At 38.4% G+C, this 24,063-nt stretch overlaps 2 long non-coding RNA genes across 3 annotated transcripts in view; one reads left to right on the top strand and one right to left on the bottom strand.

Annotated features, from left to right (window-relative positions):
- LOC140608665 (uncharacterized) overlaps positions 1-24,063 on the top strand; it is a 306,107-nt gene that overhangs the window by 59,753 nt on the left and 222,291 nt on the right. The gene's annotated exons all lie outside the window — the stretch shown is intronic.
- LOC140608663 (uncharacterized) overlaps positions 7,557-24,063 on the bottom strand; it is a 32,148-nt gene continuing 15,641 nt past the window's right edge. The window contains exons 5-7 of the long non-coding RNA XR_012010636.1: positions 15,549-15,696; positions 9,678-9,871; positions 7,557-8,116 (exon numbers count right to left, since the gene is read on the bottom strand). This is a non-coding gene — a long non-coding RNA (uncharacterized lncRNA). The remainder of the gene's footprint in view (positions 8,117-9,677; positions 9,872-15,548; positions 15,697-24,063) is intronic.

Here is a 24,063-nt window from a genome sequence, read left to right as displayed (position 1 = left end):
TATTACCCTAATACCAACCAGACAAAAACACTACAAAAAAAGGCTACATAGCAACATCTCTCATGAATATACAGAAATCCTCAACAAAATATCAGCAAATTGAATCCAACAATTTATAAAAAGTTTTATGCCTCATGACCAAGTTGGATTTATCACATTTATGCAAGGCTGGTTCAACATTCAAAAATCAACTAATGTAATCCATTACTCCAACAGTCTAAAAAAGAAAAATCACATGATCATATCAATAGATACAAGAAAAAACATTTGATAAAATCTGAAATCCATTCATGATAGAAACTCTCAGTAAACTAGAAGAGAGGGAAACTTTCTCCACTTGATAAAAATTACCTACAAAAACCCTACAGGTAGCATCAGACCTAATGTTGACAAACACAAAGCTTTCCCACTAAGATCAGGTACAGGCAAGGATGTCCCCTCTCACCACTTTTTTTTCAGTATTATACTATAAGCCCTTGCTAATACAGCACAGCAAGAAAAGGAGTAAAAGGTTTACGGATTGGGAAAAAAAGACATAAAACTCTCTTTGATCACAGATGGCATGATTATCCGTGTAGAAAATCCAAGACAAATAAGTTGATTTAGAAAACTGCTAAAACTAATAAACAATTATAGAAAGGTTGCAGGCTACAACGTTAATATATAAAAGTTAATTGCTTTCCTATATGCTGAAAATGAACAAATAGAATTTAAAATGTAAAGAATCATAACCATTTACATTAGCACTCCAAAAATGAAATACTAAGGTATAAATCTAACAAAATATGCACAATGTCTATATGAGGGAAACTATGAAATGTTGATAAATAAAATCAAAGAACTAAATGAATGGAAAGATATGATGGCGAATAAAAAATTGCATCTTGTCTAGATGTCCGTTCTTCTCAACTTGATTTATATACTTGATGCAATAAATGTTCCAGCAAACTATTTTTATGGATATTTACAGACTGATTCTAAAGTTTATAGAAAGACACAAAAGACCTAGATAGCCAACACATATTGAAGTAGAAGAAAAAAGTTGGAGGTATGATGCTACCTAACTTCAAGACTTACCATAAACACAGTAACCAAGATAGCATGACATTGGTGAAATAATAGAAAAATAAATCAATGCAGGAGAAGAGAGAGCCCAGAAACAGACTACATGTATATGGTGAACTGGTCTTTGACAAAGGAGCAAGGGCAATACTGAGGAACAAAGATAATCTCTTCGACATATGGTGCTGAAGTGTCACATGCAAATAATATCTGTGTGCAAAAAAGTGAGTCTATACACAGATCTTACACCCTTCACAGAATTTAAAATGAGTCATAAACCTAAATGTAAAGTGTAAAACTTTAAAACTCCTCGAAGATACCGTAGAAAACTTAGATGACCTTGAGCACAGTGATGCCTTTTTAGATACAGCACCAAAGGTGTGATCCATGAGAGAAACACTGATAAGCTGGGTTCATTAAAACTAAAAGCTTCTGCTCTGTGAAAGACAATGTCAAGAAGTAAAAGACAAGCCACAGATTGGCAGGGAATATTTGCAAAAACACATCTGATAAAGGACTGTTATCTAAAATGTACAAAAAATCCTTAAAACTCAACAATAAAAAATAAAAAAAAAAACAACCTGATTAGAAAATGGGCCAGAAACCTTAGAGACATCACCAAAGAAGATAGATGACAAGCATATGAAAAGTTGTTCCACATAGTACATCATCAGGGCAATGTAAGTTAAAACAGTGTTGTATTATTACACACCTATGAGAATCATCAAATCTGGAATCCTGACACCACCAAATGCTGGTGAGGGTGTGGAGCAACAGGAACTCTTATGCATTGCTGGTGGGAATTTAAAATAGTATCACCAATTTGGAAGATAGTTTGGGGATTTCTTATTAAACCAAACATACTCTTACCATATAGTCCAGCAATTGTGCTCCTAGTGTCTACCCAAAGGAGTTTAAAACTTATGTCTACACAAAAATTGACACAAGGATCTTTATAGGAGCCTAATTCATAATGGCCAAAAGTTGGAAGCAACCAAGATGTCCTACTAAGTGAAAGAAGTCAATCTGAAAGGGCTATACACTGGTTTTGTTTCCAGCTATATGACATTCTGGAAAAGGCAAAACTATAGACACAATAAAACAATTAGTGATTGTTAGAGATTGGGATGGAGGAGATGAATAGGCATGATGAATAGATGAATAGAATTTTGGGGACAGTGAAAAAACTCAATATGATATTATAATGATGGATATATGTCGTTAGACATTTGTCCAAACCCATAGAATGTTCCTCACCAAGAGTGAATCCTGAGGTAAACTATTAACTTTAGAGGTTAAATATAGTATGCCACTGTTGGTTCATCCTTGGTTTGAAAGAAAAAAAAAGGTACTATTCTGGTGGGTGATGTTAATAAGATAGGACATAATAGTGTCCATACAGGTGTTTGGACAGGGGTATATGGGAAATCTCTGTTCCTTCCTTTCAATTTTGTTGTAAATGAAAACTGCTCTACAAAATAGTCTAAAAAAAAGGTAAAATGCCACCATAATATAATTTGTCTTTCATGATTAAAAACAAACAAACAAACCCACACTTGAATTAAAAGTACTTTATTCTAGTTTGCTACAGACTCCACTACTTCCCATGTTTTAATATTGGCAAAGTTTATATGTCTGTATTCCTCTCTGGGCTTTATAGTTGATGGGGTTTATGCTCTCTGATAGTCAGGTAGTAAGGGTCCTTTTATCCTATCACAACTTTGTATAAGAAAAGAGTGATGCTAAGCACTAATAAGTCTATATTATTTTCTTATAGATTTTTATTTTTTTATTTTATTTTATTTTATTTTATTTTATTTATTTATTTTTTATTTATGATAGGCACGCAGTGTGAGAGAGAGAGAGGCAGAGACACAGGCAGAGGGAGAAGCAGGCTTCATGCACCGGGAGCCCGACGTGGGATTCGATCCCGGGTCTCCAGGAATGCGCCCTGGGCCAAAGGCAGGCGCCAAACTGCTGCGCCACCTAGGGATCCCTATTTTTTTATTTTTAAGTGATCTACACCCAACATGAGACTTGAACCAACAATTCCAAGACCAAGACTCCACACTTCACTGACTGAGCAGGCCAGTTTCCCCAAAAGGAGGCTCTTTTAAACTAGTAAGAAGTTTCCAGAACAAACTAAAGAGAGTAAACTCCTTTAGCTCCAGCTCAGTATTCTCTCTCTCTCTCTCTCTCTCTCTCTCTCTTTTTTTCCCCCAATATTCTTATTTTTGAGGAGGAGCTGGAGTTTGCTGCTTTAATTTTTCTGTGGAATATCTATAGATGCTTAGAAGTATTTCTAAAATTACCATTATCAGTAAACCTAATTTAGTTCTTAATTTTTAATGTAAATCTAATATTTCTCAGTGATCTAGTTTCTCACCTTTATGAGGTGGCAGAGTTACTCTGGCTCTTGCTGTGGGCAGATAGAACTTTCCTGAGTGTACCTCTTCCAAGGATTCCAATGCCATTTCTGGTGTTCATATCCAGATCCCCATGGTGGACCTTTAATTGTTACTACCTGTTGGAGGAGTACTTTGACAAAGTGTATCAAAGTCTTTTTTTTTTTTTTAAGATTTTATTTATTCATATCACACACACACACACACACACACACACACACACACACACACACAGAGGCAGAGACACAGGCAGAGGGAGAAGCAGGTTCCATGCAGGGAGCCTGATGTGGGACTCGATCCTGGGACTCTGGGATCATGCCCTGAGCCAAAGGCAGACACTCAACCACTGAGCCACCCAGGTGTCCCATATCAAAAGTCTTAACACACTTTTATCTATTATCCAGTATTTGTCCTTCTAGGAATTTGTTCTGTAGAAATTATATACCTTGTATGTAAGGTTTTATTTTGAAGGATGTCTACTTTCCTGTTAGTTCTAAGCGTGAAAAACCACAATCTAAGTGCACCCGAATGGGTAATTATTAAATAAATTCCAGTATAGTAAATTGGAATTTACTGCAGAAATTTAAAATCGTTACTAGTATATTTAGTAATATGGAGAAAATATTTACAACAATGTATTCTGTGGAAAAAGTGCATTATGTGTATGCTAACGGACTCATTGAGTCTTTAAACAGTCAGTATAGAGTCAGAGAGTAGGTTTACAACTGTCCCAAAATGTTAACAGTGGCTCTCTAGGTGCTCCGTGTATGTTTTCTTTGTATCTCTTTGTGCTTTTCTATGTGTTCTAAATTTTACTGTTTTGTAATGAGAACAATACCAAAAATAACTTTTAAAGAGGTACTCTGGTGCTCTGATGGCTAATGGTAGGCAAGCAGCACTCCCTAAAGACCACTCAACAAGGCTAGTTTCTGGCTATGCTCCTTGCCCAAGCCAGAAGACTTGGGCATCAGATCTCTGGAGAGTCTTTTCAGCTACCTGGTCTGATTCTCTGCTTTTAAGATAATCATGATTTGTAGATCTCTTGTTGTCTCAAGCAACTTTTCAATTGTAGAGGAATCAGAAGCATTTCACTGTCAGAGCTAATGGTCCATACCAGTACCGCCACCCTGTAGAATAATTATGCTTTTAAGGGGAACATTCTCTATTACCCTGTGATGGTTAAGTGCAGGATTGTTCTCTTCATTTCAAGAGGAGTGGCTCTAATTTAATGCTTCTGAATGATATTGAAGAGAAAAGGTATTTGTTCTCAGAGAGATCTTTTTAATAGGATCACTACCTTGAAGCAATGTTCCCTTGGAAACTGCTTAATGTCTGTCTGTGCAGCAGGGGTATTAGATTTTTAGAAGGTGGGTACATGTGTATGTATGTGAATTCACATCGAAATGGCTAAAGAAAAGTATGAAAAAAATGCATTCCTATCCTAAAATACCAAATTAAGTTAAAATTATATAATCATTTTTCAGAATAGGGAGATAATGAAAAGAAGAAAACATTCGATTATTATAATGCTTTCAAATGTTAATGTCATGGGAAAAATGTATATCTAAAATACACAATTCCCAACTCACACTAGTTTTTGAATTCTTCTTAGCCTCCATGCTTTGGGTTATATGAAGAAATTAATATATGTTACTGCAGTTTTTGGCTTGACATAAAAGCACTTGTATATATGGTATTTTGAGGGTGTGGGAGGGTAAATTAATATGAAGAGCATTAACATTTTGTGCTTTGATGGATATTCTAAAAGGAAAAAAGAATCATATTCATTAGATAGAATAGATTGCTTTAGAGGTACAAAACATTATTTCAGTTAGTGTTCAAATCACAATCTGTAGGAGTTAAACATACCCACTAAATATTTAAAGGAACATTGGACAATATCTGCCTCAGTGGTCCTGAATGACCAGTGTGCATGTGCGTCAGGGATGTGCCACAGGGCTGAGAAGATAAGAAATCAATGCTGAGCATTTCAGATTGCCAAAATCCCTCTCTACTCTAAGGGGTTGTAGCAGAGTTGGATGGAGGAAGAGGAGGCTCCAATGATTCTGAATTTTGAAAAATTCCCAGAAATTTCTGCTTAAAAACTATGCAGTTTAGCTTTTTAAATTTAAGAATGAAAATACCAGGATCCAGAAATTGAAGTGTCATCGCATAAAATCACCAAATTAGTTTTTGAGAAAACTAAGATTGATTCCTCATTTAGCAGATAAGCTATTTTAATTTTTAATATGCAGATTGAAAGGGTGGGGATAGGATTAAATACTCAGTAGATTAAAAATTTAGTGCTTCTCAAATTGCTTTACATTTTCTTATCCAATTCAACCCAACACTTTGCTTGTCACTTATTGATGCTATGACTCCTACTGCTCCAGCTCTGTGTCATATCTGCCCCTTTGGTATAGGAATGAGTGACATCTCTATGATGTCAAGATGTAAACCTGATTCGAAAAGTTACACCGTGTTGGGAAATGAGTAGAAAACAAATATGCATTGACAGTTGCTTCAAGAGGTTAGCACTGAAGAAGAAAAGTGATAGTGGTAGTTGGGTACTAGAGAAAGGATAAAACTCTGTGAGATGTGGTGGAAAAAAATGGAGAAAGTGTTATAGCAATTTTTCTAGATGGTACTGATGTGGTGTATGAAAATACTTTCAGGTTTTCGTTGTAGTAATGCTACATAACAACCAACCTCTCATGGGCACCTGGGCAGTTCAGTTGGTTAAGTGTCTGCCTTTAGCTCAGGCCATGATCCTGGGTTCTGGGATCCAGCCCTGCATTGGGCTCCTTGCTCAGCAGGGGAGTTTGCTTCTTCCTCTAACCCTCCCCTGGTCCTGCTCTTTCTCTCACTCTCTCTCAAATAAATAAATAAAATCCTTGAAATAGCCCCCCAAATCTAATGGCTTTCAACAATAGTGGCTTGCTTTCTAGTGGGCTTGTGGGTTGGATCTGACTTGCTGGGCCCTGCTGGGTTTCTTGGGCTTGGATATGGCTTGTGGATTGGTTTAGGTTTGACCTCATACTGTCCATTCAGGGACCAGAAGCAACTCCATGTTCTTTTCAAGGCAGTTGATAAAAACATGATTGGTCATGCTAAATCACTATAGCAGATTTAAAGCTTTTGCTTGTATGGTACCCCTTTGCATAGTCCACTGGCCAGTGGTAGTCATGTGGCCTTCCATCAATGAATGAACATCATCAACATCAATGAATCAAGGAAGTACTCATTTCTTACAGACTGAGGGAGTGACCATATGAATTTCAGGACTGTATATGACAAAGCATAATGTTCCACAGCTCTTCTTCGGCACCTTCCTACTATCCAGGTCCTTTATACATTGACTCATACTTTGGGTTGCTGAGCCTCTGGTTCCCACCACTGTGTTCTCATAGTACTTCCTTTTACTGTGCAATTGGAGTTTTCAAGGAGGCTTCCCTGAAATGGTGACATGTGAATAAAGTCTTGAAAAAAGGCAAAGGAGAGAGCCATACAGGTATCAGGAGAAGTTTTCTAGGCAGAGATAAGAGCAAGTATCAGGTCACTGGGCAAGAATATATCTGTTGTGTGCAATGATAAGGAGATAGAGTAGTAGGAATGGAATGAAGGGGAGAATAGTAGATGATGTCAGAGTGGTAAGGGAGATGGATGGTGGGTTAAGTAGAAGAGTGACACAGTACAGCTTTTTTTTTTTTTTAAGACTTATTTGAGAGAGAGAGCATGCACATATGCGCATAGAGAGAGGAGTAGAGGGAGAGAAATCCTCAAGCAAACTCCCCTCTGAGCACAGAGCCTGATAAAGGGGCTAGATGCAGGGCCAGATCCCAGGACCCTGAGATCATGACCTGAACTGAAATCCAGAGTGAGATGCTTAACTGGCTAAGCTCCCCAGGCACCCCAATTAACTCACATTTAAAGGCTCATTCTGGCTGTCATATTGAGAATACCCTATAGGGGAAGGAGGAACTTTGGAGACTGGTTAGGGGGCTATTATTATACTCCTTTAAAGAGATAATGGTGACTTGAACCAAGGTGATTGCAATAGAGTTGATGAGGTGAGATTCTGGACATATTTGAAAGGTAATAGGATTGGATGTGGTGTATGAAAGAAAGTCAGTGATGACTTCTAAAAAGTCAGTGATGACTTTGAAGCAACTGAAATGATCATACTTTTTTTTTATTTTTTATTTTTTTTTAGATATGGGGAAAATTGTGAGAGAAACAGGTTTAGAAGGTCAAATCAATTTTTTCCATCAGAAGTTGGGAGATTTTTATTTGAGATGTTTTTTGGAAGATGTTGAATAGGGGTTTGGTGCAGTAGATTATATTATTTGTTCACAATTTGTCCTTACCTCTCAATCCTTGTCATGGCTTCCATGGGGTGGAGTATACTTCTCTCATGCTGGACTTGGCCATCTGACTTTCTTTCACCAGTTAAATGTGGGTGAAAATAATAGTATGCCAGTTAAGCTGAGGCTACCAATGGCATGGCAAATAATGTGGCAATCCCTTTGAAGAGTTCTCTCTCTGCCATGCAAAGAGCATGCCCTTGAGGAGCTGTTATTCCCAGAATGAGATATGTGTAATATGCCAGAACTGATCCTGTAGCCTGAAGCAGAGATGCCTTGGCAGACCTGCAGATAAATGGGCAAGAAATGCATCATAATAGGACAGTGAAATTTTTGAGGTATTTGTTACATAGCATTATTAAAGCAGGGTATGATGAATGCAGTTAGATAATGCAATTAACTGTGGAGTTTATGGGAGAGGTCTGGCTGAAAATATAAATCTAGGAGTCATCAGCCTGAAGACTGATAGATCATCCAGAAAATAAGTACATATAGAGAAGAGATCCAGAGATGGAGCTTTAGGGCCCTCCAGTGCTGTTATCAAAAAGGGGAGGAGGAACCAGCAAAGGAAACTGAAGTGTTCCATTGGTAGGGGAGAAACCAGGAGAGTGGGGTATCCTGGAACCCAAGTGAATGAAGTCTTTCAAGGAGGAGGATGTGATCAAGTCAATATCTGACTAAGTCAGATATTGCAGACATGTCATTTATTTGGAAGACTGAGACCTAATTTAGCAAAAGGGACGTGAACTTGACAATAGAAGTATTGGTGAATTGGTGATTTTATGCTTAACAGAATGATGTAGTAGAGATGAAAAAAATCATGAAAGAGAGGAGAATTTCTAAAGCAATAGCATTTACTTGAGAAATTATGGGATCCAGTGCTCAAGTAGAGGAGTTGGCTTTGGATGGAAGCATGGAAAATTCACCTATAGTAACAGAAAAGGAAGTGCAGTACATGCAGCTGGGGTGGATAATGTCATAAAGTCATGGTTCAGTAGCCAGGTGTTTGATAACTGAGTTAAAAAAACCAAAGCAAAATGTATTGAGGGCATGCATACAAGACAGCATTACAGGACTAGTTTATCTAATCTATTAGTCTATTCATTTCTTTACTTGTTGTGTGGAGATACGATTGCAGGTGACACTATCTACAAATAAATTAGAGAGAAAACAATAAATCAGGACCATGAATCCCCTTCCTTCTGTTTCTGACCATCTTGCTGCTCTGTGTCAACTTTAACAGTTTACAAGGGAGAAAAAGTAATCTGGTAAGTTTTCCATCTTTATTTTTAAGATACTGTACGTGTTTTTTTTTTTTTTCATAAGATCCTGTAGAATAATACCCTGGAAGGAGATTAATTTCACATCCCTCATACTGCAAAGATCCTCTTTCCCCCAATGGAAAACTAGAAAAGATTGATGAGGTCATTTTGGCTGTTTCACAATAAAAATTTCCTGTATTTGCTTAGCAATTAGGACATAAATATACTTTATTTTTAAAAGGTACATTTTCACAACTACTTCACTTACAATGGTTAATTTTATGGTAGGATTTAACTTTTTGCCAACTTTAATTTATGATGTTAAAGTGTTGCATTTGAGTACTTTACTTAATTGGCTTCCAGAGAGTGACGGACGGGCAAGGCTTAAGTTAATCAGCTCTGAATCTCTAGAGCAAATTTTCTTTTACCTTCTTTATTAATTTTCTGCTTAGGGGTTGTCAGGAGATAGTATAAATCCCTTTGGGAATCCCACATTCTAGAGAAGCCAATGCATGAAAAGATAATAAACTGTGTGCTTTTTTGTACTTGTGCTCCTCCAGGATGGGATTCTTGAATAATTATACCTTCATGAGATGAGAAGCACCACTCTTTTGTATTTAAAAATGAGCTACATTTCAGTTCATCAGCAGCATCCTTTATTTTGGAGTCTTGAGGTAGAGGTTGGAAATACCTCATTCATTTCTTCCTTTGTCTTTCCTGAGGAAAACCACATCCAATTTTTAGTTCTTCTAGACATCAAATGGAGATGAAATGTCTACTAGAAAGAGAAGAGAACACAACTGTCTCAGTCCATTTAATTTTCTGTAACAAAATACCACAGACTGAGTAGCTTATAAACAATAGAAATTGATTGCTCGAGGTTCTGGAAGCTAGAAGTTCCATAGTAGGATGCCAGCATTAGAGGGCCTTCTATCAGTTTGCAGAATTCTTGGTGTGTCCTCACATGGTGGAAGGGGCAAGGGAGCTCTCTGGGATCATTTATTAAAATAAGATTATTAATTTCATTCATGAGGGCTCCACCCCCATAACCTAATTACCTCTCAAAGGTCCTACTTCCTAATGGTGTCACTTAGGGCATTAGGATTCCAGTGCATGAATTTTGAGGGGACCTCAGATTCAGACCATAGCAATAACAAATTGTATGTTGAAAGGGGGATAGGTTGTTTTGTGGAATTTTATTTTTCAGGTGAAAATGTTAGTTGATTATAGTGTGTAACATATTTTCTATTAGATAGCAAAATTATGTCATGGCTTTATTTGATATAAATCCACTTCACGCATCTCAATTGTTTTTAAATTATCAGGGAGCTCACACATAATTTTTAGAATTTTGTAGCAAATTAAAATCTACCTTCTTTGGTAATTCACATAGTTTATATGCTTAAGGGAATGAAGTTTAATATCACAAATTCTGTAGGATTTTCTTCTTCTTCTTTTTTAAAGATTTATTTTGAGAGAGAACAAACAAGCAAGTAGGGGGAGGGGCAGAGGGAGAGAATCTTCAAGCTGACTCTCCGCTGAGTGCAGAGCCCAATGCAGGGCTTCATCTGAAGAACCATGAGATCATGATCCAAAGTCAGACGCTTAACTGACTCAGCCACCCAAGTGCCCCACAAAATCTGTAGGATTTTCTAATTAACTATGCATTTTCTATTCCAGCCAAAAGATTACCTAGTTGAATGAGATAGAAGAGTTATCAATGATAGGAAAATTATCATTGAGATTACCTAGTTTTTCCTAAACCTGTGTGTATTAGGGTTTCTAGAGAAACAGAATATATATGTTTACATTTATTTATTTATTTATTTATTTATTTATTTATTTATTTATTTATTTTTTCATTTATTTATTTATTATGAGAAATTGGCTCATGCAATTATACAAGATGATAAGTTCCACTATCTGCCCGCCATAAACTGGTTGCCCAGGAAAGTCAGTAGTGTAATTCCAATCCTCTGCTTTTTATTCTATTCAGGCCCTCAACAGATTGGATAATAACCATCCATATTGGGAGGCTCAATCTACTGAATCTGCCACTGATACAAATGCTAATCTCATCTGGAAATATACTTTAGAGTAACACAAACTGATTATTTTATATTTGACACCATTTTTCCTTTTTTTATCCAAAATCTAATTCTGATTTAGAATTAATGTTGAAATGTCCAAAGCAATCTAAGATTCAATCCCTATAAAAATTACTGTGGCATTTTTCACAGATAATAATAATCCTAAAATTTGTATGGAACTACAAAAAAGCCTGAATGGTCAAAGCAATCTTGAGAAAGAAGAACAAAGCTAGTGGCATCATACTTCCTCTTTTTAAACTAGATTACGAAACTTTAGTATCCAAAACAGTATGGTACTGGTATAAAAACAGACACATAGATCAGTGGAATAGAATAGAAAGTCCAGAAATAAACCTCACGTATCAATTAATTTTTAAAAGATATATTAATTTTTTTTGAGAGTGCCTGTGAGAGTGGGAGGAGGGGCAGAGGGTGCGAGTCTTTCACGCAGACTCTGTGTTGAACATGGAGCCTGATTCCAAGACCCATGAGATCATGACCTGAGCTGAAACCAAGAGTCTGACACTCAACTGATGAAGTCACCCACATGCCCTAAAGTCAATTAATTTTGACAAAGGAGCCAAGAATATAAAATAGGGAAAGGATATTCCGTTCACAAAATGGTATTGGAAAAATTGGATATCCAAGTGCAAAAGAATGACACTAGACCTCTGTCTTCTACCATACACAAAAATAAACTCAAGTGGATTAAAGAGTTGAATATAAGACCTGGAACCATGAAACTCCCAGAAGAAAGCATAAGGTCCTTGACTCTGGTCTTGGCTGTGGCAAGAAGTTGGTAAAAGGTTTAAGTTTGCAGTTAGAAGAGAAATAAAGTCTGAGGATCTAATGTATAATGCTGACTATAGTTGATAATACTGTATCGCAGAATTGAAATTTGCTGAGAGTGGAACTTTTCTCATGAAGAAAAAAAGAAATATGTGAAATGATGAATGTGTTAATTATCCCGGTGATGGGAATCCTTTTATAATCTGTGTGTATATCAAATTATCACATTGTATACTTTAAGTATATTATAAATTTTATATGTCAATTATACCTCAGTAAAGCTGAAAAAAGGGGGGAAAAGAAAAAATAAGCAAGCATTGATCGTGGTGATGACTGACTGTATCACTGTCTTTCAACTTAGTGGATATACTCACAACCCACGCGTGTCTTTAAAAGGGTCTGTTTTATGGTATGACTTATATTTCAAATAAGACATTCATAGACAATAATGAAAAAATATTATTCGTATCTACTATGTAACAGTCATTATTGTTGGTGCTGAGGATTCCTTAGTGAATGAATGAAACACAGTAGAACTTAATTTATTCGAATGGGAATAATTCTAGTGGACTTCATAGTTCAAAGAAGTGTCAGAGGAGGGGATGAAAGAGACCTAAGCAAAATTGTAGGTAGAGGAAAAGCAGCCCACAGAGGAGGATGAAGCTAAGAAACGTGTAAATTACCCTTGGAAGGGAGTGATACTTTCCAGAAATAGGAGAAAATAAAGGAAGAGTAGACCTAGATACTGAAAAGAATTTAAGGTAGTAGTACAAGAACTCAGTGGTGTTTCTGTCTGGAGGCATAGCTCTGTACAGGATGATGAGATTTAAATTCTATATTGACTTTTTATGTGTATAAGGGAAAATATCACTTCCATAGCCACAGGACTTCAGCATTCTTCACCCCGGACTTAGAGTCTTTTAGAATCTAGGTGTTTGGCACTACTAGTCTCAGGTGGGGATTTTGACCTGGGCAGCTTTCCTTGTCCAAGTTGTTGTTGTTTTCCTTTAATTTTATTTATTTTATTTTTAGTTTTTACCATCAGAGCCACTGACACACAGTTTTAATGGGCTGTTTGGTCTTCTCTTTTAGGTTGTAAATTTTTGCTGAAACAAGCTCTGTGTTTTCAAGTGCCCTGTGTCCCTGCTTTTCATAATAGCTCAATAAATATTTGATACATGATCAGGTTTTTTTTTTTTTTTTTTTTTTAACAGCTACTTCATTTCCAGAAGAAGAATGAATGGATGTGAGTTGCTAGGGTGTGTATTCTGAGCTAGTACTTCAGTTAATAGGAGGGTACAGTGAATATCTCATCTTTTATTTATGCTTATCATTATGCAATTCAACCCAGAAGTAGAAGTTGGCAAGGACTCTCCTAGGTGGAAATATCCCAGAAATCCACAAGAGGGAGATATACTGCCACTGAAGGAGAGAATGGAGCTAATGAGATAACCAACTTCAAACTTTTTAGAGCAGGATATTTTAGTGTATTTCCCCAATTGAAAATGAGAAAAAGATAGTCTTTCTATCCTTTGGCTTTACTGTTTTCTTTTGGGGATGAGAGATTAGATTTGGGATGCTCAGTTATTTGCAGACTCTTGGAATATGCATGATATGTCAAGGTTTATGACACATCAACGGCTTCAGTGAGCGTATCTAAAGGCTTTAAGGATTTTTGTTTGTTTTTGATCTGATTGTGGCTCTTTCAAGGACGGCTAGCAAAGCTGCTTTCTCTCTGCCTCCTCTTTTCATTTCTTTGGCAGTGACAGTGGGGAGTTAGTGCTGGCCAAATTGGGTTTAATACCCTTGCTGGGAAGTGCCCTCACTGATCTCACGGTCTCCTTTGGGCGCGATGTTCCAGCAGGATGAATCATTTTGGGTTTCAGTGGCCCTTACCTACCAATAGGAAAGGCTGAACTCCAGATAACTGTACAGAAGAGGAACAGAAGGAAACTTTATTTTGAATAACATATATTTGTACTTTGAAATTCATACTTGTTGCCCAACAGCCTCATGTTTATGTGGTCACTAGGGACAGAAGCTGTTTATAATTTCAACATAAATGTTTGTAATATTATTACTAGATTGCTTCTAAGTTTTATTTTGACTCTTTTTAGAGAATTTTCTTTTCTCCTCCTGTGTGTTTACAAATGATAGGGTATAATATTTTCAGTGTTTGACATTCCTGACCTTCCATAATTCTTTTTTTTTTTTAAGATTTATTTTTTTTATTTGAGAGAGAGAGAGCGAGAGAGAGAGCGAGCACATGGGTGTGTGGGCACATGAGCATGGGGGAAGGGGCAGAGGGAAACAGAGAGAAACCCAAGCAGATGCCACAGTGACCATGGAACCCCACCTGGGGCTTGATCTCAGGATCCTGAGATCATCGCCTGAGCCCAAAGAGTTGGCTGCTCAACTGACTGCACTAGCCAGGCACCCCTGACCCTGACCCCTCTCTAATTCTTAAAACTATTTCTTCCGTTGGCCTTCCCACTCCCTCTTTTTTTTTTTTTTAATTTTTATTTATTTATGATAGTCACAGAGAGAGAAAGAGAGAGAGGCAGAGACATAGGCAGAGGGAGAAGCAGGCTCCATGCACCGGAAGCCCGATGTGGGATTCGATCCCGGGTCTCCAGGATCGTGCCCTGGGCCAAAGGCAGGCGCCAAACCGCTGCGCCACCCAGGGATCCCCCCACTCCCTCTTTTTTAGCTTCCCATTCTCAATATTCTTCAAATGGTCCTTTCCTTCCTTTCACATCATTGCTGTCCAGGGTGCCTCTGTCTCCATCCTGTCTTAGGGAGACTGTATCATTTAGAGATTAATAAGAGTCCATGCTGGAGACAATCTGTCTGGGCTCATATCCTAGCTGGTACCGATTAGCTACGTGTGACCTTGGGCAAGTTGCTTATATTAACTGTGCCATATAGCCTCACAAGCCACAAAAGGGAGTTAGTGATAAATGCCTACCTACCTCATTGGGTTTCTGTGAAAATATCAATTAATATATGTAAAGGATTTAGACCGGAGCCTGGCACATAGGAAGCACTCTTTAAGTGTTGGGTATTATCATTATCAATCTCTTCCATCAGAGAGACTCTTCTTGCAGAGGATCATCTACACCCAAAGCCTCAAGTATTTCCTATATATCTTTTCTGAGCTCTCAGCAGCTTTCCTTGGGTTCTCTACACATTTCTACAAGGACGGCCCACAGCTACCTCAGACATGTTTAGAACTGAATTCACAAAAAAAAAAAACAAAACAAAAAAAACCTGAATTCACTGTCTTACTCTCTTCTCCTTGCAAACCTGCTTCTTCTGTTTTCTCTTTCAGCCAGTGGTACCATTTCTTTTCTGGTGGCCGAAGCCTGGGAACAATGAGTTATCTTTGCCTTCAGTCCTTGACCTCCAACTCACTTGATTACCAAATTATGACAATGGATCTGTTCACACTTCATCCACACTCAAGCCCTTTATTACCATACAGACCCTGAAACCATCTCCTTGTTCCTACATGTACCTTGTTCTTGCCACCTTGGCCAGAATGACCTTTAGAAAAATGAACATCTGATCACATACCTCCTGAGATGAATAATTTCTATGGTTTTTATAGCTTTTGAGATGATGGTCTGACACACAAGATCTTTTGCAGTCTGGCCTCTGCTTGCCTTCCCATGCTGACCCCTGGTTGCTCTCTGCCACATGGAAAATATTATCCTCATGTTAACTTGAGGGGACAAAAGGGAAACTTCATTATTCATGCAGAAGAGAGGGATTAGTATCTAAATACTTGTGCTTAACAGGACCTGTGTTTAGTAAAGCACATGGTAGGTACTAAATATATGTTAATATCTGTACACATAAAGCCTGGATTCTGTATGAATGAGGATTTTTTCTTGCTCATGGACTTTAAAACTGTCTTCAATGTGTTGATTGGAATCAGCATGTTCCACAGCATAATTAAAATGTGAGAAATATTTCTAGCACATCAGTAATAGAGACACTTTCAAATAATGTCTAAGGAAATGCAAGCTCAAACTTACAAATAGCCTTTTACACAAACAACACTCAGAGGTACATTTTCCCCTTAATGCATGTACATAACTTCCATTAACAGTCTTTGCCTCTGTGTTTAGCTTTTATTTTTATGTCTGTTGTATAAATCTGAGTCTTGACACTTTAATGGAAAGATCTTGATTTGTGATGACATCATATCAAATGTAGAGATAGTTGGATTGTTTGGAAAACTTTCACTTGAGAGTATCGATCTGTAATTCTGAAGCAAAATTATTTTAAACCTGTGACATTCTGCTTCTCAAGGGAGCTTCTTCAGATCACAGGTCCCACGTGCTACCTTCACCTCTCCAAGTTTTATTTCCTCTATGACTTCTTGTGGGTAGCTGCAGGGAAAATGGCTTGATGTGACCCAATCCCACTTCAAAGGCAAAGAGCTGAGACTGGAGGGGAATGTTAGAAGTTGTTATGGCTTCTGTAGGGAGGGGCTGACACACTGCCTGGTGGGTGACATGGGATGGGTCATGGGAAGGGAACAGCTGAAGCCGTCCGTCCTTCCTTCCTTCCTTCCTTCCTTCCTTCCTTCCTTTCTTCCTTCCTTCCTTCCTTCCTTCCTTCCATCCTTCCCTCCCTCCCTCGCTCCCTCTTGCCCTTGTTTTCCTCTGTGTCTTTCTATATTTCTTTTTTTTTTAAAGATTTTATTTATTTATTCATGAGAGAGAGAGAGAGAGAGAGAGAGAGAGAGGCAGAGACACAGGCAGAGGGAGGAGCAGGCTCCATGCAGGGAGCCCGCTGTGGGACTCGATCCTGGGTCTCCAGGATCATGCCTGGGCTGAAGGCTGCGCTAAACCGCTGAGCCACCGGGGCTGCCCTCTATATTTCTTTCTTGATGTTAGTGTAGTGGTTAGCACAGAATTGGTATTCTAGAAACCACTCTGGTGAGACTTTGTCCTACATCCTGTAATCTAAACCTGTTTCACACAAACTTGGGGGCAAGTTAAAGGTTTGACTGTACCAGAGTTTCCTGTTTCCTGTGTTGCTCTGGGATTCTGAAAATTGGAGGTGGGCATAAATCTTTGCTTCTCCTCGCAGTTGTCTTTTAGGCCTTCCTGACTGAGGGTGTGGCCATTGGATCCTGCTCATCATAAATGGAAGTCTGAAACCCAGAAGTTTCCCTAGGTTACCTTCAGTCACTTCCCACCCCACCTACCCTTGCCTAGCAGCTGCCCTGATGAATGATGTATAGCTTTGACCTTCATGCTGAATTGTGACCGTAACTTTTTATTCTAGCACTTTGTTCACTGGATCAGACAGAAGATGAGGGTTTTATCCCAGGGTAATACCTCTTTTCCAAATGTGAACCTGAATGGATATTTCAAGGATCACAGAATATAAAGTTGGAATCTAGGTCGTTGTCCTCTTATTAGGGAGGAAGAAACTGAGACTCACCAAGCTGAAGTTACTTGCTCAAGACAGATGTAGTGACAGAGCTAACAGATGGGAGCTCAGTTACCTGACTCCCAGCACAGACCCTCCCCCGCTCCATTCCTTGTTTCTCTTATTCTCCCTCTTTATTCCTTCTTCCCATCCTCCCTTCTGTTTTATTTCCATTATATGTGAACACTTTCACAATGCGGAAGGCATGGTCATTGTTATATCATAAAACTCCTAACAATCATCTCTTAAATGACCACAAGGTATTATTCAAAGTCATGAAAAGATGGACTTTATATTTTGAGGGTTTTATTCACTATTAAGTTTCTCTAAATCAGAGAGTTGAGTCCCCACATTTTTGCTTTCAGACTGCTCAGCCAGTGAGGTTGGTTTGTTCCCTTTCATGGCTCATTTTTTTATAGCTTGTAAGGGCAACTCATTGTCTTGTTCTTAGCCAGTTCTTTTGTGTCATTTAATATCACCATGACACTTCTCTCTGCTGACAATCATATCCTAGCTACAGTAATTATTTTTCTTTTTAATTTAAGAGATATTTCCAGCATACAAATAAGAACAAAAGATATATAACAGAAGTCCACATTTTTCACTCTCCAGCTTTAATACATATTAATATTTTGATATGACTTCATCAGATGCTTTTAATGAAATACAGCATTGCGGATAGGAAAGTCCCTTAAGTTCCAAATGTCCTCAGGGATAAGCATTGTCATAAAGTTAATGCATGCCCATTTCTTTATATTACATCTCCACAAGCAATGTGTTTTTAATAACAAATAAACAGGCTCCTGGGTGGCTCAGTTGGTGAAGTATCTGACTCTTGATGTTGGCTCAGGGTCCTGACATTGTGCCTCACGTCCAACTCCATGCTCTGTGGGGAGTCTGCTTGAGATTCTCTCTCTCCTTCTTCCTCTGGCCCTCCCCTTCCCGTCTCAAATAAATAAATCAATCTTTAAAAAAATTAATTGAAATAAACAATCATTGTGTACGTACTCTTGTAACTTTCTTTTTTCACTCAAAATTACTTTCTTTAGATGTAGCCATACTGATTAAGTAATTTGTTTTCATTGATCTATATATTATTCACTTAGGCTGCTATTCCTTTTATTAAAGGAATAATAATTTTATCTATTCTATTAATAGATGTTGAAGGTGCATTCAGTTTTTTTCTATTGTAAACTATGCTGCAGTGAACATCCTTGTATATATTTTTTAGTGGTCTTATGTGGGAGTTTCTGCAGGGCACCCACCTGAGAGTGGAAATTTTGGTTTGTAGAGCATATTTAACTTTGCTAACTATGCTAAATGATTCCCTGAAGTGGTTTTCCAACTTACAGTCTCCTCAGCAGTGGATGAGAGTTCTCATTTCTCTCCATTCTCTCTGTTGTAGTAATGAAACGTATTTCACCAGTGACTTCTCACTCTCTGTCTTTTAGGCATGTGGTAGCTTACATTGTCCTACTCCCTTTGAAATTAGCTGTAGTCATGAGATTTGTTTGGGCAATAAAATGTGAGCAGAGTCTTAAGGGCCAGTGAGACATTTGTTATGTACTCTGGACTCTGCCTCAGTAAATTTTAATGACCCATGTGGTGACTTCTTCATCATATTGGGTCTCAGTGAAGATGACATGGAGCAATGCCTCCAGTTGACTTACAATAAAGTAGGATTGTAAATAAATCGGGGATGTAAATAAATTACAATAGAAGCTGGAGAACCATGTTCTAGTGGCCAAATCTGGCTCACTGCCTGTTCTTATTTTTTTTTAATTATTTTTGTTATTTTTTTTCACTGCCTGTTTTTGTAAAGTTTTATCAGAACATAGCCATGCCCATCTGTTGGATATTAAGTTGGGAAATTGAAGTGGAAACCATGTGGCCTACAAGGTTGAAAATATTTACTATACTTGGCCCTTTGCAGCAAAAGTTTGCTGACCTCTGTTTTAGACCAGAGATTCTGAGGTGATTTGTTACTGCTGTATATCATAGCACATCCTGACTAACCTATTCTCCAGGGTGTGGTATTAAGTGACTATACATTTTTTTTTCTCAATTTAATGGGTATTTAAAAATGTTTCTTATCAGGGAATTAAATAATTCTTTTTTTTGAAAGCCATAGATATATGTTGCTGACTGACAGGTACCTAATGGCCCTTTCTTTCGAAAATTCTTTTTAAACAACTTTATGGAGGTATAATTATACACAGTAAACTCACCCTTAAAATGCCATGATTTTTAGTAAATGTATAAAGTTGTTACAATCACTGCTATCCAGTTTTAGAGCAATTTCATCATCCTCCAGAGTTTTCTTGTGCCCATTTGCAGTCAATCCCTACTCTTACCCCTAGCCCCAGACAATCAGTGATATGCTTTCTACCTGTCTGTAAACATTTTCTGCTTCTGGACATTTCCTCTAAAAGAAATCATAATTTTTGAAGAATGTTAATCTGAACTGAATCATGGTATTTTTTGCACTTTTCTTTTTTCACTTAACAAGTTTTTGAGATTCATCCCTGTTTCAACACCAGTCAGTAGTTTGGTCCTTTTTATTGCTGACTAGTATTCCATTATAAGGAAATTCCACACTTTATTTATGCATTCACAAACTGATGGAAATTTGATTTGTTTCTACTTTTTGGCTGTGTGAATAATGCTGCTAAAAACATTTGGGGACATGCCTTTACATAGACATATGTTTTCATTTCTCTTGGGTAAATTTCTGGGGATGGAATTGCTGCATAAAATGGTAAGTTTACATTTCTCTTTTTAAAGAAACTGCTCAACTCTTTTCCAAAGCAGCTGTACCATTTTACATTCCCGCCAGCAATGTGTGAGAGCACCAGTTTCTTCACATCCTCAGCAACATAATTTTTTGATTATAGCCATTTAGGTGGGTGTCCAGTGGTATCACATTTTAATTTCCTTTTCATTTCACTAATTACTCATGCCATTGAGCAAGTTTTCATTTCACTAATTACTCATGCCATTGAGCAAAGTTTATGATTATTAACCATTTACATATTTATGAAATATCTACTCAAATAATTTATCCATTTTGAAATTGGGTTGTGTTTCCTTATTATTAGTTGAAAGAATTCTTTATGTATAGTTGAGGTCCAAGTCCTTTATTAGATATAGGATTTATAAATACTTTCTCCTAATATGTGGTTTGTCCTTTCGTTTTCCTAATGGTATCCTTTGAAAGACAAAAGATTTTAATTTTGATTAACACCAGTCTATCATTTTTCTCTTTTATCATGTTTTTGCTCTTGTTTTTAAGACTCTTGCTCAACCCAAAGTCATGACAAATTTCTTCTAGGTTTTCTTCTAGAAAGTGTGCAGTGTTAGTTCTTACATTTAGGCCTGTGACCCATTTTGAATTGATACTTTTTTTGGTGCCTTGTGGAGAGGAAGGTAGTATTAGTGGTGAAAAACTGATGCTTTACAGAGTTTGATAAAGAAGAAAGTCAGTCAGAAGCCAGAGAACCCATTTTGCAACTTTCCATATATGAAAATAGAAAAAATTTTTAACTATGAAAATGTGTTTCTTCTGTGGAGTATACATTCTAAAAGTTTATCAATGTTTATAGTGTGAGTAATAACGAGAGCTTACTCTTTATGTGTATTAAGTTGTGGATATTTGAAAAGAAACTTTAATTGAAGCTTATGCAACCTTATTTTTCCTTCCGGTTTTACACACTTCAAGAGAGAGCCAGGCAAGTCCAGAGAGACTTAAGTTCTCTTCAAAGATTCTAGGACATAACTCAGCAAGGAACACTTTCATAATTCTTTCATAAAACGAGGGGAACACAGATGTCTTTGAGTAGGACTAACACTGCTCTCTGTAGAGATTTAATTGTACACATGGAGATAAGCCTTTTTTTTTTTTTCTTTCTAGCTGCAGCAACTTGAGAGCAGAGTGGGAAGTTACACAGTGTGTATTTAGCTGTAGAATTACTTGGTGACTGAGCAGTGTTTCCCCTGCCCCACCAACCTAAAGGGGCAGGCATCATGGTCACAGTAACAGTAGCAACATCCAAAAGGATCCTCTTAATCTTCAGGAAAATGCACTATCTCCTTTGTTCCCCATGTTCCTCCGCCTCTGGACAGAGTCCTGGGTGCTGTTCTCATTGTCCTTGTGGTGGTCTTATTCAGGGCTGGCTGATGTCCACACCAAGTGCTGTCTTCCAGGCTCTTCTGCTCTCTGTCCTCAGCACCCACAGGCCTTGAACTCAAACAGACTTGGTTTGAATCTCATCTTTGCTGTTGTCTCTGTGACCACAGACAATCATTTGTCCCTGTTGGGCCTCAGTTTTCTGACCTGTAGACGTGAGAAAATAACACAGAACTTTCAGGATCGCTGTGTGGATTCGAGGTAGTTGAAAGCACCTAGCACAGGGCCTAGACGGTCATCACACTTCTCAGCATAGAAAATAAGGTACTGAGTACATACTATAAATTGCAGCCAAAACAAAAAACAGAACCAAACCAAACCAAAACAAAAAGCAAATGAGTTGTGGTGGTAGTAGGGCCAGTAGTAGGTCTTCTTTTTCTTCCTCTCTTCCCTCTCTTCCTCTTCTTTCTTCTTCCTTCACCTCCTTACCGTGTGACAGATGACATCAATGCTGCAGATGTTCTGGTCAGCACCTCTGCGCTCTGAAGCTGAGCCACTGTCATTGCCACAAATGTCCTCTCCTCTCTGGGTGCCTATTCCTGCCACCATCTCTTCCATCTTCCCGTCACCCTACAGATAGGGCTGTACCCACCAGAACTAGCAGTGTTTTTCATTTCAGGACAGCCCAGGCTGAAATGCTGCTAAGTATTTTAAGGGACAAGGCTTTTAGAGTACCGTCTGGGAGCAGGGCACCTCTTCTGCAGCCCGAGTTACTCATCTGCAACGTGCAGTTTTGAGTAAAACTGCTTTATCTGGAGGAGACCCAGGCCTGGAGACCCAGGCTTCTTTGCAGTGGGACCTCTGGCTATAGTTCTCTCCTCTTCCTCTTTTCCCCCTGGAGTAGGGACATTTTTTTTTTCTTCCTGCCCTGGGATTGCAATTTCCTGTTTTCCTTTAATTTTGTCACCCATGAATCATTCCCATTGGCATGAGACAATGCTTCAGTATTTACTTGATTCAGCCACTGCCCTCACTTAACATTTTCCTCCGGCTTGTGCTCCATTTCTCTGTCCCCTCCCCAGAAACAATTCAGTGTCATATTGGCCCTCACTGTTTTGTCTTCCTCATGGCTGGTCTTTCCATCACTGACTGCTCAGGCTCGGTCCCTTCTTCTCCACTGGTAATTTCTTCCTCAAGCTCATTAGTAACCTCCCTGTTGCCAAATTCAACGGTCAGTTCCAGACAGAGCTGGAGTCCGGGTGAGGCAGTTGTGGTATCTAAGGTCCAAACTTTTAGGACACACACCCCGTCAGGGCAGCTGGGCACCACAGTTGTCTCACCCAGCCGGACCAGTCCCTTCTCTGTCTTCATCTGACTTGGCAGAAGTTGACAGAGTTGAACCTTCATCCTTTAAACATTTTCTTCTCTTGGCTTCCATGGTTTTTCTTCCCAGGCTCCTTTGCTGGCTCCTTCTTTGCTCTCTGACCTACACATGGTGGTGCATGCCCCAGGGCCCAGTCCTAGATGAACTTCCATCTCATTTCTCTCATCTAGTCTTATGTCTTTATATGCCAGTGAGTCCAAGATTTTATCCATAATTCCAAGCTACCAAGCTCAAGAGTCATAAGTCTAGCTTTTGTTTGTCCTCTCCTGCAGTGGACTGAATGTTTGTGTTGCCCTCAAATTCAAATGTTGAAATTCTAACCTGCAATGTGTTGGGATTAGGAAGTGAGGCCTTTGGGAGGGGATCAGCTCGTGGATGGTATTAATATCCTTGTGAAGGGGACCTCAGAGAGCTCTCTCAACTGCTTTTCGCTGTGTGAGGATTCAAGAAATGGTCAGTTCTGACTCAGAAAATGGTTCTCACCACAACCTGACCATGATAATGCTCTGATCTTGGACTTTGAGTCTTCATAACTGTGAGAAATAAATTACCTGTTATTTGTAAGCCAGCTAGTCTGTGACACTTCATTATAGTAGTAATGACACTTCATTATAGTAGTCTGGAAAGACTAAGGATGCCTCTCCTTCTGTATCTAGAGGCATCTCAACGTAGTCTATCCCAAGAAGAATCCTGACCTTCTCCCCTCAGTCTAGTTCTTCTACTTCTCGTGTCAGTAAATGACACGTCAGTCTGTAGCTGACATCCCGTGCATCATCAGCCGGTCTCCCAGTGCCCCATTCAAACTACACTCCAACTCGCTTTATGGAGCCCCTCTGCTACTGCAGCAAGCCCTAATTCAAGCCAACATCATGTCTCTCCTGGACATGAGTCCCTTTACTGCTGTTTCTGCAACCGCTTTTGAACCCTATAATGTATACTACATTTCGTAGCCAGTGAGATCTTAAAACATAAATCACACCATGCATTATCTTACGTAAAGCCCTCTAATTGCTTTCCACTGCTGTTAGCATAAAATCTGAACACTTTATCATGCTGTTACACAGCTCTATATATCCTGGCACCACTAATCTCTGCCATCATCCACTACTTTCATTTGCTGTGCTTTAGCCACA

The sequence above is a fragment of the Canis lupus genome, chromosome 18 (assembly GCF_048164855.1).
Source record: "Canis lupus baileyi chromosome 18, mCanLup2.hap1, whole genome shotgun sequence".
NCBI classification, from domain to species: domain Eukaryota; kingdom Metazoa; phylum Chordata; class Mammalia; order Carnivora; family Canidae; genus Canis; species Canis lupus.
The sequence above is the reverse complement of the archived record's forward strand: the minus strand, read 5'-3'. Positions and strand labels throughout refer to the sequence as shown.